This window comes from Neltuma alba, unplaced genomic scaffold (genome assembly GCF_004799145.2).
Source record: "Neltuma alba isolate B1F8T4 unplaced genomic scaffold, ASM479914v2 tig00001810_pilon, whole genome shotgun sequence".
NCBI classification, from domain to species: domain Eukaryota; kingdom Viridiplantae; phylum Streptophyta; class Magnoliopsida; order Fabales; family Fabaceae; genus Neltuma; species Neltuma alba.
The window spans coordinates 638-12,664 of NW_021632626.1; the positions used below are offsets into that span (position 1 = coordinate 638).

At 42.9% G+C, this 12,027-nt stretch overlaps 1 long non-coding RNA gene and 1 pseudogene across 1 annotated transcript; both read left to right on the plus strand.

The window, feature by feature from the left end:
- The first annotated feature begins 1,123 nt into the window (after positions 1–1,123).
- On the plus strand, positions 1,124–1,775 carry LOC114712085 (uncharacterized). Its single transcript, XR_003737195.1, has 3 exons — positions 1,124–1,231; positions 1,682–1,684; positions 1,765–1,775. It is a non-coding gene; the product is annotated as an uncharacterized LOC114712085 (long non-coding RNA).
- Positions 1,776–5,926: 4,151 nt separating this feature from the next.
- LOC114712100 (exocyst complex component SEC10a-like) lies at positions 5,927–8,735 on the plus strand (annotated as a pseudogene).
- The last annotated feature ends 3,292 nt before the right edge of the window (positions 8,736–12,027 follow it).

A 12,027-nucleotide genomic window follows, 5' to 3' on the forward strand; every position in this document is an offset into this window, starting at 1 on the left:
TCAAGCAAAACAAAAAGCACGGTAGCGTAAGGGAGGACAGAATCAACAGCAGCCAAGGCGCTTAGAACAATGGGAGCAAGACTTCCAAATCTGCCCGCCATAGACGAAGACTGAGCCTCTATATTCTATTAAAAAAGTTTTTTAGAGGATCATCACTCTGATCACAGATAAACGAGATTCGATCATGTAGCAAGCGGGCTTCATACCTAAAAAGGCGTGTAGTCGGTTACTACACTCCCGCCTAGCCGTAACCAGCATGAAATATTGGATCTTCTCCCACAATAAACGTCTGGAAGAGAGAAAGCCTCCATCTTACCAGGGAGCCGGCCGTGCTTTTGCCCGAGTGGCTACTTCTTTCGCGAGTGAAAAGCTCGTTTCTTCCTTGCTTTCAAGGTTTTGGCATTCGAGGAAATGGGTCAAACAGGGGAGGAATTTACGCAAAAGCGGTGTAGTGTTGACTCGGAAAAAACAATTTAAATTAAACACGACCTTTCTGAGGCTCTGATCTGAAGAGGGTTTTAATGAATTCGAGAAAAACAGCACATTATGGCTACGACCAGCTAAATAAAGATCACTGTCATCTCACGAGTTGGATTCGAACCACATTACTTAGCAGTGAACTGTCCTGCTAATGCTAGCCTTACCCTGCAGTGAAGTTTCTTCCTTCCCTAACTCATTATAGCTCTAGACAGAAGACTAGTACCTTGCACTTGCCTCTATCTCTAACAACATGGCTAAAAGTGAGATGATACCAGGGAAAGTTCAACTACTTCTATTGGCTCTAAGCCTAGTTCTTCAAAGCAAGGCAATGAAATGGATTTAGCAAGACTAGCATTCATACCCAGTGTTTGCAATTGAATCAGCTCTATATAATTATAGAATATATATAGACTATATACTATAAGAATCGGTACCCTTGTAATTGTACAGGCTCCTATAGCAATAACCTATTTTTGTTCAGGCATTAGCTCATCTAAAGAAGTAGCCATTTTGACTGTGCCTGCTGTTAGCTGTTAAAAGGAGGTCTGCTTGTCTAGGACTCGATCGCGATCAAAGTCGAATCGTGATCCTATTAATGAAGCAAAGCAAGAACTGGTACCATAGATAAGCTGGAGAGTATTGACCAATTTGAAAGATCATTTAATGTAGTTGAAATAACTGAATTTTGGGTTGTTCGATCAAGTAAGGGAAAGTCAATGGAATTCAGAACTGTCTCAATGTTTTTTTTATTGTCTAAATATTCAAGAATTAAAACTATTCTAATGCTCCTTTTCGCCATGAACCAACAATTAGGATAAGCACGAAAATGAAAGCTTCTTTAAATACGGATACCCCTAAGACATCGAAAATCATTGCCCATGGATAAAGAAAAACATCAAAGACAAGAGCAAACATATAATAACGGATTCGAAATTGTAACCAAGCATCGCCCATTCCCGATTCATAACTAGAAAGTGTCTCCGCCCCGGGGCTAAAGCACATACATATAGAGAGGTGCAGCGGTATTTGATTGTCATAATAACGTCATCCAATCAACTACCCCTCTCTGACTCCGCGTAGTCCGACCCCTCCAAAAATGGATGTGAAATCCCTGTAGCGCAAGGAACCTGCGCTAGCGGATCAAGTCACAAGCTTATAGACCCCCCGCCTTATTGATTCTCTTTACAGGACGGTAGGAAAGGAAGTTCCTTTTTCTAATTGACACAAGCCTATTGATTGAGTTCGTAACCCGGGTCACTGAACTACTAGAACAGGAGACTAGAGTATTTCGACAAGATCAGCCCGCATTCGAAATAGTTACGAAAGCCGGAGATCATTAGTAATTTCGTTCCCAGGAAGTCTAAAGCTAGTCAAGTTTTTATGTAGAAAGCAAGGAAGCTGCAAGAAAACCAACTCTCTTGACGCCCTCGTGAGACAGCTAGGGAAGAAATGCAAAACGGTCAGCTTGGCTGGAAGCTATAGAAGGTATAGTCGTATAAATAGGCTGTCGTTACTAGTTAGGAAAGCTCCTCAATGCCAATGCCCAAATCCCTTCCGACTGAGGGCAGCCGTAGAAGAGATTATGATCCGAAGGAAGCAATGCCTTCTAATTGAGTCTGATCCTACTCCCTTAAGGTAGACAAAACTAATAAGAAATCCAATAACCCTGGCTTTCGCCCCTTAGATGAAATGCTAATTCTCTTCTCTCCTCTTTAGGAGGTCTTACAGAGGGTCTTTACTTAACTCGACCTCTAAGCCGTAGAATAGAAGATGATCGCTACTTATAATGAAATGTCATAGAAAGTCTAATTATCTCGTCTCTTCCCGGAAGAGACTATTTAGTAGTTAGAATCCCATCCCGACCTGAGAAGGGGGAGCATCCTCTATCTATGGAGATAGTCAGTTGAAAGCCTCCTCTCTTACTGGTCCCCTCTCTTCTCCCGGAGTAAGAAATGCAGTTTCCGATTCAGACTCTTTTCCTGTTACACGTAAAGAGATTGATTGAATTACTCTTTCGCATGTTGTTCAAGAGATAAGGCAGCAAGCCAGTAATCTTCCGACTTAGGAAAGCCGTAAAGAAGTCTTTCTTTTTAAAGGCTCTCTGCCAGGCATTACGAAGGCCAAAATCAGCCTCATTCCTCACCTCTTGTAGGCAAGGAAGAGGGAAGACTTATAGTTTGAGGAGTTAGTTAGGACTTAACTTCTTCTATTTAGAGTTACGAAAGCAGGACTTAAGTAATAGCCAGGAGATAAGTCATAGCTTACTTTTTCTCTTTGTGTGAATCAAGCCCTTCCGAAGCTAGCAAAGAATTGATTGTAGTATGATTTGTACAGTTACCGGGTAAATTGTTAACAAGGAAAGCAAGAACTCTTCTATTGTTCTTGCATTACAGTCCGGACTGAAGTTGGAAGAGAAGTTACAGTTGTCCGAAGTTCCATTTTAGAAGGAAATCAAACTCATGGATTTCTTCTTAGTTACCTCTTCTTTTCTTAGTCTTAGGAGAACTGGATTGCACCAAGATGACCGATTTGCTGCTTCGGCAGAGGGGCTAGTCTCAATCGAGTAGGGCGTCTAACTGCTTAAAGGGGAGCGAAGGGATTAGTAAGTGATGAAATGGGTGTAGTCAGATCAGACGCTTTCCGAGCCTAAGGCTTTTCTTTCGTCCGTCTTCTATTTAAGGCATTAGTTAGACGGCAAAAAGACATTAATCTTCCTGAACGACTTACCTCTGCCCTCTGGGACTTCTTTCCGGGTCGAGTTAAGTTAATAAATAAAGAGGGCTATTCACCAGAAGGATGGAGACTAAGCCAAGCGAAAGAATCAGACTTTGCTTTCTTCTTCCAGGCTTAAGGACTGGTATCAAGAAAATCTTAATTGTAAACTGCAGCTAGAAGATCTAGAGAGAAAGCCAAGCAAGGTCAAGTAGCTGATTCAATAGTAAGTTACCGGATCACGGTCTTAGTCCGATCAGAGGCGGGAATATCCTGTTGATCAGTTAGAAGCTAAGGGAGAATCTAACGGCTTTTCTTTCCGGGAGTGTAAAGTCCCCAAAGGTTCTTTGCAAGACAATGTCATTTTTCGGCTCTACTTCTTATATGAATCAAATCATATGCTGGAAAGCCATATCTGAGACACTTCTTTCCTATCTCTGTATAAAGATCGTAGTGCTTTCCTGCTCACTCTCCGGCTTCGTAGTGTGAAAGCCTTCGCATTCCTCTCTTCCCTGCATTAAGGGCTATCTAAATTAAGGGCTTTACCTGTTAGCCCGCTTGCTTGTAAAGAACACTACTACTTCTTACTAAGTCCTCAAGCTCTTAATCTTCTGCTTTCGTCTCTAGGAGTGAAGTCGGGATTACCCTGTAAGGAAGATTAATGGAATCAGCGGGTTTTAGAAGAGAATCCAAGGAAGTTGGCAGATCTGGGTTTTGGCCTTCTTTTCTTGTGGTCTTATCTTTCGTAGCCTTCTCTTAGTCTTCCGGGGAACGAAGTCTAATTAGACTGGTCCTACGAATGCATTCTTTAGTCAAGCAAAGAGGAAGCTAGCAGGTATGACTTCCTGGCTGTCTAAGTAAGGGATTCACCAGAGAGGGGTATTGGAATGGGAGAAGGGGCATTTTGGCCCAACTAACTAAAAGACTTGACTTTCCTACCCGATCTGTAAAGGACCTTCGATGAGATTCTAAGTCCGCGGTAACTACTCTTTCGAATGACTGATTTACGGCTGCTGACTTAGACTTCTTTCCTGCTTATCTACTAAAGCCTGTAACTCAATCGAAAAGGGATGCTAGCAGGGATAAGGCACGAAGGCAGTCAGACTTCTTTCGAACTTCTTACCAACAGAAGGAAGCTATGACTTCATTCAACTGCTTACGGCGGGGACCTTTAAGCCTTTTTAGTTAGGCTTTGATCCAATAAGGGTGTAAGAAGAGAAAGACTAGTTCGGGGATGATAGTCAGCAAAGGTAAACATCTTCTTATCTAAGGACTTCGGATCAGATGAAATAGTGAGTTCACGGGGACTAGGTCCTAAAGGCCCCTGGCTTAATGGATTGATTCTTCTATCCGCCTTCCCTAACTCCATATTAAAGGGATGCTCTAGGACTGAAGTGGGGAATCCCAATTGGTCACGAGAAGGCGTCAAGTCTGCTATTTCGTCTCATTCAGAATCTCAAGACTTCATGTCAACAACAAAGTCAACTACATCCTTTACTCCACGATCTGGCTTAGCGAGAAAACGGAAGAATTAGTACAGTCTGAGCCGTCAGCCAATAGAGTAGCTTTCTTCGTTGCTGCCAGATCTTCCAATGCTAAATCAACTGCTACAGCAATTCTTAAGGGCGGGATGGTAACTCAATCTCTATAGGGAGCAGCTCCTCCTCTATAGGCCTTTTCCTCAGTCAATTCCCGGATCAATGACTTGGGACTAGTAGGTTAATCACAGGGATGAGCTCAAAAGCGAGATGTAGTTATCTGGTGCTGCCCGATCTCTAAGTGTTGTTCTGACATGTGTGCGATTTAGCAACATAAATCTTTTGTTCTATATCCGCTCCGACTCCTTCTTTCTTTAACCGCTTGACCTATACCTAAAAGCCCTACCGTCAAGGTTTGGAACTAATGGAGGAGGTCTACTTAGGCCCGCAGGAGCCAATTCTGTTGATGGAAGGGCAGCTGCTTCAACCGAAGAATGGGATGAATTAGTTCTATCCTTGGTCTTTTCTAGCGGATTGTATCCTGAAAAGACATCCATGAATGAAAACAATTTAAGGTGAGTTATGTCAAAAGGTCTCCTCTAATGAGGATTCTGGTGCCCCTTCTCGTCTCGAGTTGAGGTTGCTAATGTCCCCACCTTCGCCCGCTTTTAGAAGTGGATTCGAACCACTGGACTCTATTTTCTGAGGATACATTGATTCTGTTCAGCCGTTACCATTCTATATGCCTTTTCCGCCTTAAAGCCCTTCTCCCGGATAGGAAATGTATGCAAACGATGCAGGAATCGAAGTTGAGTGATTCAGTAAGATAGAAGAGCAATTGACTAGTTTGTTTCCGTCTTTCCTACAGGTTGACCGATTCAGCTCGGCCAATTGAGACAGATAGGGAGCATGCCATTCAAGGGCTGGTTTTCCTATTTATTTGAAATCTTATCCCGTCGTCACCTTGTAAAAGCTAATGCTACACCCAATTCTTATTTATTAGGACCAACCGGCACACAAACGGGTGAACCCACCTTGTCTAAGACGCGAAGGAACGAACATTTGAAAGAGATGGTGACAAACAAGGAAATCGGCGCATTTGGCTCTACCTCTCACGCCAAACCATCGTGGTTGGAACTTGTTTCAATGAATAAAATTACCAGAATGACCAAAACATCTCTTCCTGAACAGGCCCAGAGGAAATACAATCATTGAAGTCGTCCCCGGCAATCATCTTTGAAGTGACACAACAGACTATGACTAGACATCTCGAGGAATCCACGCTTCTCACATCTCGTAAACAACTATACATCTTGGAAGCAAAGGCCAGGAGCAAAGGTATATACCCCTGGTCAATCCACAGTCAATCATCCAGCAACAGATTAAGTAGTCGAAAAAGCAGTAGACATTACAGAAGTTGAGAAGGCGCTTTCTCTTAACTCAGCATGGTCATACAATAAGAATAAGAAGTTGGCTATTCTCAGGTCTGGGCTGGGTATCCATATTAGGTTAGGGAGTCAACAAATCCCAGTCATAAAGGACAAGAAGAAATCGGACCAGAAATGGAAGAATGCCTATCACACAGATGGACAGCATTCTAAGGCCCTAAATAGAAGGAAATGAACTGATTCTATGGAATTTGTATTATTAGCCTTCGTGACGTGACCAATACCTTAAGCTCACTTCACTAGAGCGAATACTGATCCGTTTTCTTTATATCCTTCTTCTGGGCTACTAGTATTTAGTGGTATCGGTTGAAACCCTTAGCAGTCGAGATCTTATAACCTTACCCTTAGTTGAACACTCAGCGTCTTCAATTCCTCGCCGTCAGTCCTGTCGAGCGATTTCATACCATAGCTAACGAGGGAAGCAATATTAAGTCTTAATCTTTCCCTAGGTAGAAATACCATAGTGGCTTTCGGTCAATCATGGTGCGAAGCGAAACAAATTCCTTCCCTTGCCGTGCAACTGCAGCAGAGATGGGCCTATTCTCATCCGGTTGGAGCCAATCCTACTCTAGGTCCCTACTGGCACCGCAACAACTTCTTGTTCCCGGTCCCAAACGCCTACTCAAAACGTTGAGGGGGTAGCCGTCAAAAAAAATGAATTCCCGAAAGGGTCCAATAAGACTTGACTTCCTTTTGAGTAATAAAGGGACGGACGGGCTGAGACTCCTAACTCCCAATGCAAGAGCTGGAATCTAAATGAGGGGGAGGGTTTCGAAACGCATTGAACCACCCAATCAAATGAATCGTAACATTCGTAATGATCAACTTTACGGAGCCCTATCGCTCGGTTATATAAGATAGGTCCATCCCAGAACTCAAACTACCTTATATATATCTCTTGCTATAGAAGCACGCATTTCTTCGTCCACAACAGCTGGCTCTTTCAAGCTTTTCTCGTTTATGGATTTGGATTATTATCAAATTTTCGAAACTAGAGAAGTCACTTCTGCATTGTAATTTTCGTTGGACCTGTTTGTCTCTGTAACCCAGAAGAAGACTCTCAAGCTTTCTTTTAGTCATACCCGGAGACAAAAAATGGAACAAAGAATGATAGAAGTTCGAAATCTGCATCAGCTAACTCTTTCCCTCTCATTATGGACATTGATGACTTTAAGGGGGACTTTTCTTTTGATGCATTATTTGGAAACATGGTGAAAGAGCTCCTTCCATCTTTCCAAGAAGAAGCAATAGATTTATTATAAGGACACAGCAACGTCGGTGGGGGTGATTCTTTTCCAAATGGACATAAGCAGGCTCCATCTGATGCAGCAAAGTATGCACAAGCTCTTTCTACTCCCTTATTCCCAGACGTTGAGAAGCTCTTATCTTTGTTCAAGGACTCTTGTAAGGAGCTGGCTGAGCTTCGTAAACAGATTGATGGCAGACTCTACAATCTTAAGAAAGATGTCTCTGTCCAAGACACTAAGCATCGTAAGACACTTGCTGAGCTAGAAACAGGTGTAGATGGTTTGTTTGATAGCTTTGCAAGGTTAGATTCACGTATTTCAAGTGTTGGCCAGACAGCTGCAAAGATAGGAGATCAACTTCAGAGTGCAGATGCTCAACGGGTTACAGCCAGTCAAACGATTGAGCTGATAAAGTACTTGATGGAGTTCAACAGCAGCCCAGGCGACCTAATAAAGCTTTCTCCTCTATTTTCTGATGACAGCCGTACTGCTGAGGCTGCTTCGGTTGCCCAAAAATTACGGTCATTTGCTGAAGAAGATATTGGAGGACACGGCATAGCTGCCCCATCAATGATAGGAAATGCAACTGCTAGCAAAAGAAAGATTAGAATTTGCTGTTACTAATCTACAAGAGTATTGCAATGAATTGGAGAATAGATTTCTGGCTCGGTTTGATGCAGCATCACAGAAAAGAGATTTGTCTGAATGTGACAAAATTTTGTCACAGTTCAATAGGGGTACAAGTGCCATGCAACATTATGTAGCAACACGTCCAATGTTTATTGATGTGGAAGTCATGAACGCTGATACTAGGTTGGTTCTTGGTGACGATGGGGCACATGCTAGTCCTAGTAATGTAGCTAAAGGGCTTTCGTCATTGTACAAAGAAATCAAAGATACTGTTCAGCAGCAAAAAAGTGTATTCCTTTCACCCAATGAGGTTATGTCAATTTTAGTTCAGCGAGTTCTAGAGCAGCGAGTCACTGCCCTTCTGAACAAATTATTAGTAAGGCCAACTCTTGTAAATCTACCTTCCGGAAGGTGGACTTCTATTATATCTCATAATTCTAGCAGGAACATATGAAAAGACGCAAGAACTTGCTAGAGATCTACAAGCGATGGGATGTGGAGACTTGGATGTTGAGGGCCTCACAGAGTCTTTGTTTTCAAATCATAAGGATGAATACCCCGACTATGAGCAGGCATCTCTTAACCAATTATATCAAGTGAAGATGGAAGAACTGCGAGCTGAAAGCCAGCAGATATCGGATTCACCTGGAACAATTGGACGCTCAAAAGGTATGAAATCGCTCGACTTCAAGGAGAGGAAAGAAGAGACTATGAGCTCTTCCTATGACTACGAGCAGTAGCTTTAGCGAATTGTTAAATACTTTATCTAAGAACATACAGCGTTCTCGTTATGAGAGATTTATTATCAAGCTCTGGCAACTGCCTACGATGGCTATAATTTGGATTTGCCGGCCTTTCTATGAGCAACTTGTCCTCTAGTCACACGTGCAGGTTTGGCAGAACAACCACCAATATCAATATAGGGGGTATTCATCGCCTCTTGTCTCATCATGAGCTCGCACCAAGTGAAAACACAGGGATTTAGGGTAAGCATTGTCTAGTCTTCTGGTTCTTTCTAGTCATCTCTCCAATGCCAGGGCCAGGCTTTGTTTATAGATCCATTGAAGAGTCTCTCTCCATGCAGGCCTATTGTGTCGGCTGTAGGGGGTTCTTAGGGACCACCACAAGTCTTCCAGCCGTTCTAGATATCCTCGTGCTGATTTGATTAAATGACTTCTTCATATATATTTAATTTCCCCATGGCAAACACCTATTCGTGGAAGAAGTGCTGTTGTTGTGGATCTAGGAATTGAAAGAGCAGCTCCTCTTCCAAATTGTAGAGTTGTAGACTGATCTTTTCTTCATTTTTGGTGTGCCATCTATTTCAGTAAATGCAAGTGCTCCTCTTATGGATAGACTTGTTGATTTCGTCTTCACTCGAAATTCAATTTATCCGGATCAGCATCCAATATTCAAAGTTTTGGCTCTTCCTGTGCCTGAATTACTACAGCGCCTTACCGTCTACTAATAAATACTACTAAAAGAAGGACCACAAAGCCCTTTGATAGAGATAGGAAATGAACCGGAATGAAAGAAACGTAGTAGAATCACGCGGTGGAACAACGTAGTCGTTAGCGCTTAAGAAATAGAAAGAAAGTAGTGTACTCATTTCGGTCAGCATCATTCTTGCTTATGTCTAAGAAAAAGTCCCCCCTATTGCTCTAGCTGGACCGGGAGAACTTATTCTTCTCGAATTGACACCATAACAAGATTTACGCGCATCAATCGTTAACTTAACAAGGGATTTGCTTTCTCTATAACCCACTTGAGGAGAGTGACAACTATCACTAGATTGTGAACCTGAAGTCTTGAGCGAGGACCTTCTTTCTCCTACGGCAGGGCACGACCGACCCTGACACAATATTCTGTGATTGCTAAGTTTAAAGGCCAGGGAGAGATTCTCCACTAGCATTCTGGCTGAGACAGGAGAAAAAAAGGGTATGAATATCCGAATAGTTAACTCTCCTCCATCCCCCAAGCAGCGAAGAAAGGGAGCCGAGTACCGATCGGTTAGAGTAGCTTGCTTCTACGATGATTTGGTGGCAAATGATGCTGATTTGAGCACCTACTCAGATGACAAGGACAAGATGAGGCGCAAGAACACCTTTGTAATACATAAATTTCACTGGCTTTTTAAGCCAATAGAATAGGCCCTGTCCTGTCCGAGATTGTGGGTGTTTGGTCTTGCTATTGGCTGCCTGTCCAAGGGTGGCTGTTGAAACCTCCTCCTTTCTATACTATACGAAAAATTCCATCCAACCATTCCATTCCGTTGAGCCTAGTCCCATTCCATCAGCAGACTGAACTCCATTCTTGAACGAAAGAGACAACCTGAACACCGCTCTCCCATGGTTTTTCGTTGAGAAGCACTTCTTTTTCATCTTCAATTTGGATCCCGTCGGGAAGGATTACCAACAAACACGCATTACTTCTTTGTATCAGTTCAGACCCTATTGTATCAGAACAGCTCCTTAAAGTCCATTAAGAGGCAAAAAAAAGGTTCAATTCAATAGCATAGGCGGTAAGCATATATAGTTATAGGCTGTACCAGTTGGTATGGAAAAGGGGGCAGAATCGAAAGGTTGTGGCGCATAATAGAAGAACTATCGGCAGGGAAGGCAGTCTATCGCCTTATGGCTTAATCTTCCCTAAGAGGTTGGGTCGTTTGAAAGGGCGAGTGGAGAATGTATTATGGTAACCGGCGAGTCAGCTAAAAGGTTTTTAGAAAAGCTAGCTAGCGCATACGATAACTAGAATATTGTTCTGAATGAACAGGAACTGATATGATAATAATGTACATATAATACAAAGAGAGGGGCCAACCTCTTACCTAACAGTGTTTGGGAATGGAAATCTTGACCGGCGCTCTTCTTTCTTCGGGGAATGGGTACTAAGACTCTCTTTGAGACGCCCCTTTCTCCAGGTGAACTATCTAAAAAGAGACATGCGGGTGCACTTTGAGGCCTATGAACTACTCCCGATCACTGCAAATAATGCCCTTTACTTTAAGACCGTTTTCAAGACCTTCCAGGCCCGTTACCCAACGCTCATGTGCTTGAATATGTAGCAGGCTTCCCCTTCGATCTGCTTCTGTATCAGCGGCTGAGCCAGAAACTATACCTATCCCAGCTGGAGACCTCTAGGAGAATGGATACCAAAGAATTTCACACATCGCGGGTTTCATTTTCCATTTTATCCTAACTTAAGAAAAGGGATTGGTGCAAGAAGATTCCACCACTCGGTGGGGAAAAAGTTGCCCACCTAAATAAGATGTCTAAACCTAAAGAATAGAAGAGGACAGTCAACAAACTTGGTCCAACATCACTCTTCCCGCTCAAATGGACTAGGTATAACCTTTCGAAGAGAACTTTCTTGTTTTGAAACCTGGGATGCTCAAAATCTCGAATTGGGCTCTCACCATTGGTCATTAATTCACTGACCCTATCTCTTCCCCGCTCTGCCGGCGGCAGTGGTCTTGGGTTTGGCTCATAACTCTGTGGTTTGGACAGATCCTGCAACTTTACATTCATTGTTAGGTCGTTCGTGCATGCCCCCTTCTCAATTACGCGTTTTCGGCTACCAGGTCAGAGTCGGCTGGCATCATGCAAAGGAAAGAGCGATGATTCTCCTTTCTTTCTCAATAGGTGATTTGCAGCTACACTGGGAGAAGAGTTGGCATCTATTTATCTATTCTTTTTTCTTTGACTTCGGATTGAGACTTGAAGCTTTAGCCGGAAGGAAGACAAGACCAGGAACAAAAACCCACTGTTTTGTGCCACGCGGTTGAGCTTTCCCCTTTCCCATTGTGCCTTCCATTCTTGTTTTCTAATAGAGGGTATGCCTTTACTTGTCGTTAGGAGAAGTAGCAAGCTACTTCTAAGGTATCATCTTGTAGTTATAGGATTGGTTTCTGTCCTGCCTAGTAAGACTGGTAAGAATCGTCTAGTTCTTCGAGATTCTCTTTTGAATTTGAAGAGGTTGGACGATGAACAAAACTTTGATAGACCAGAGGTCTAATGTAAGCAAAGCACC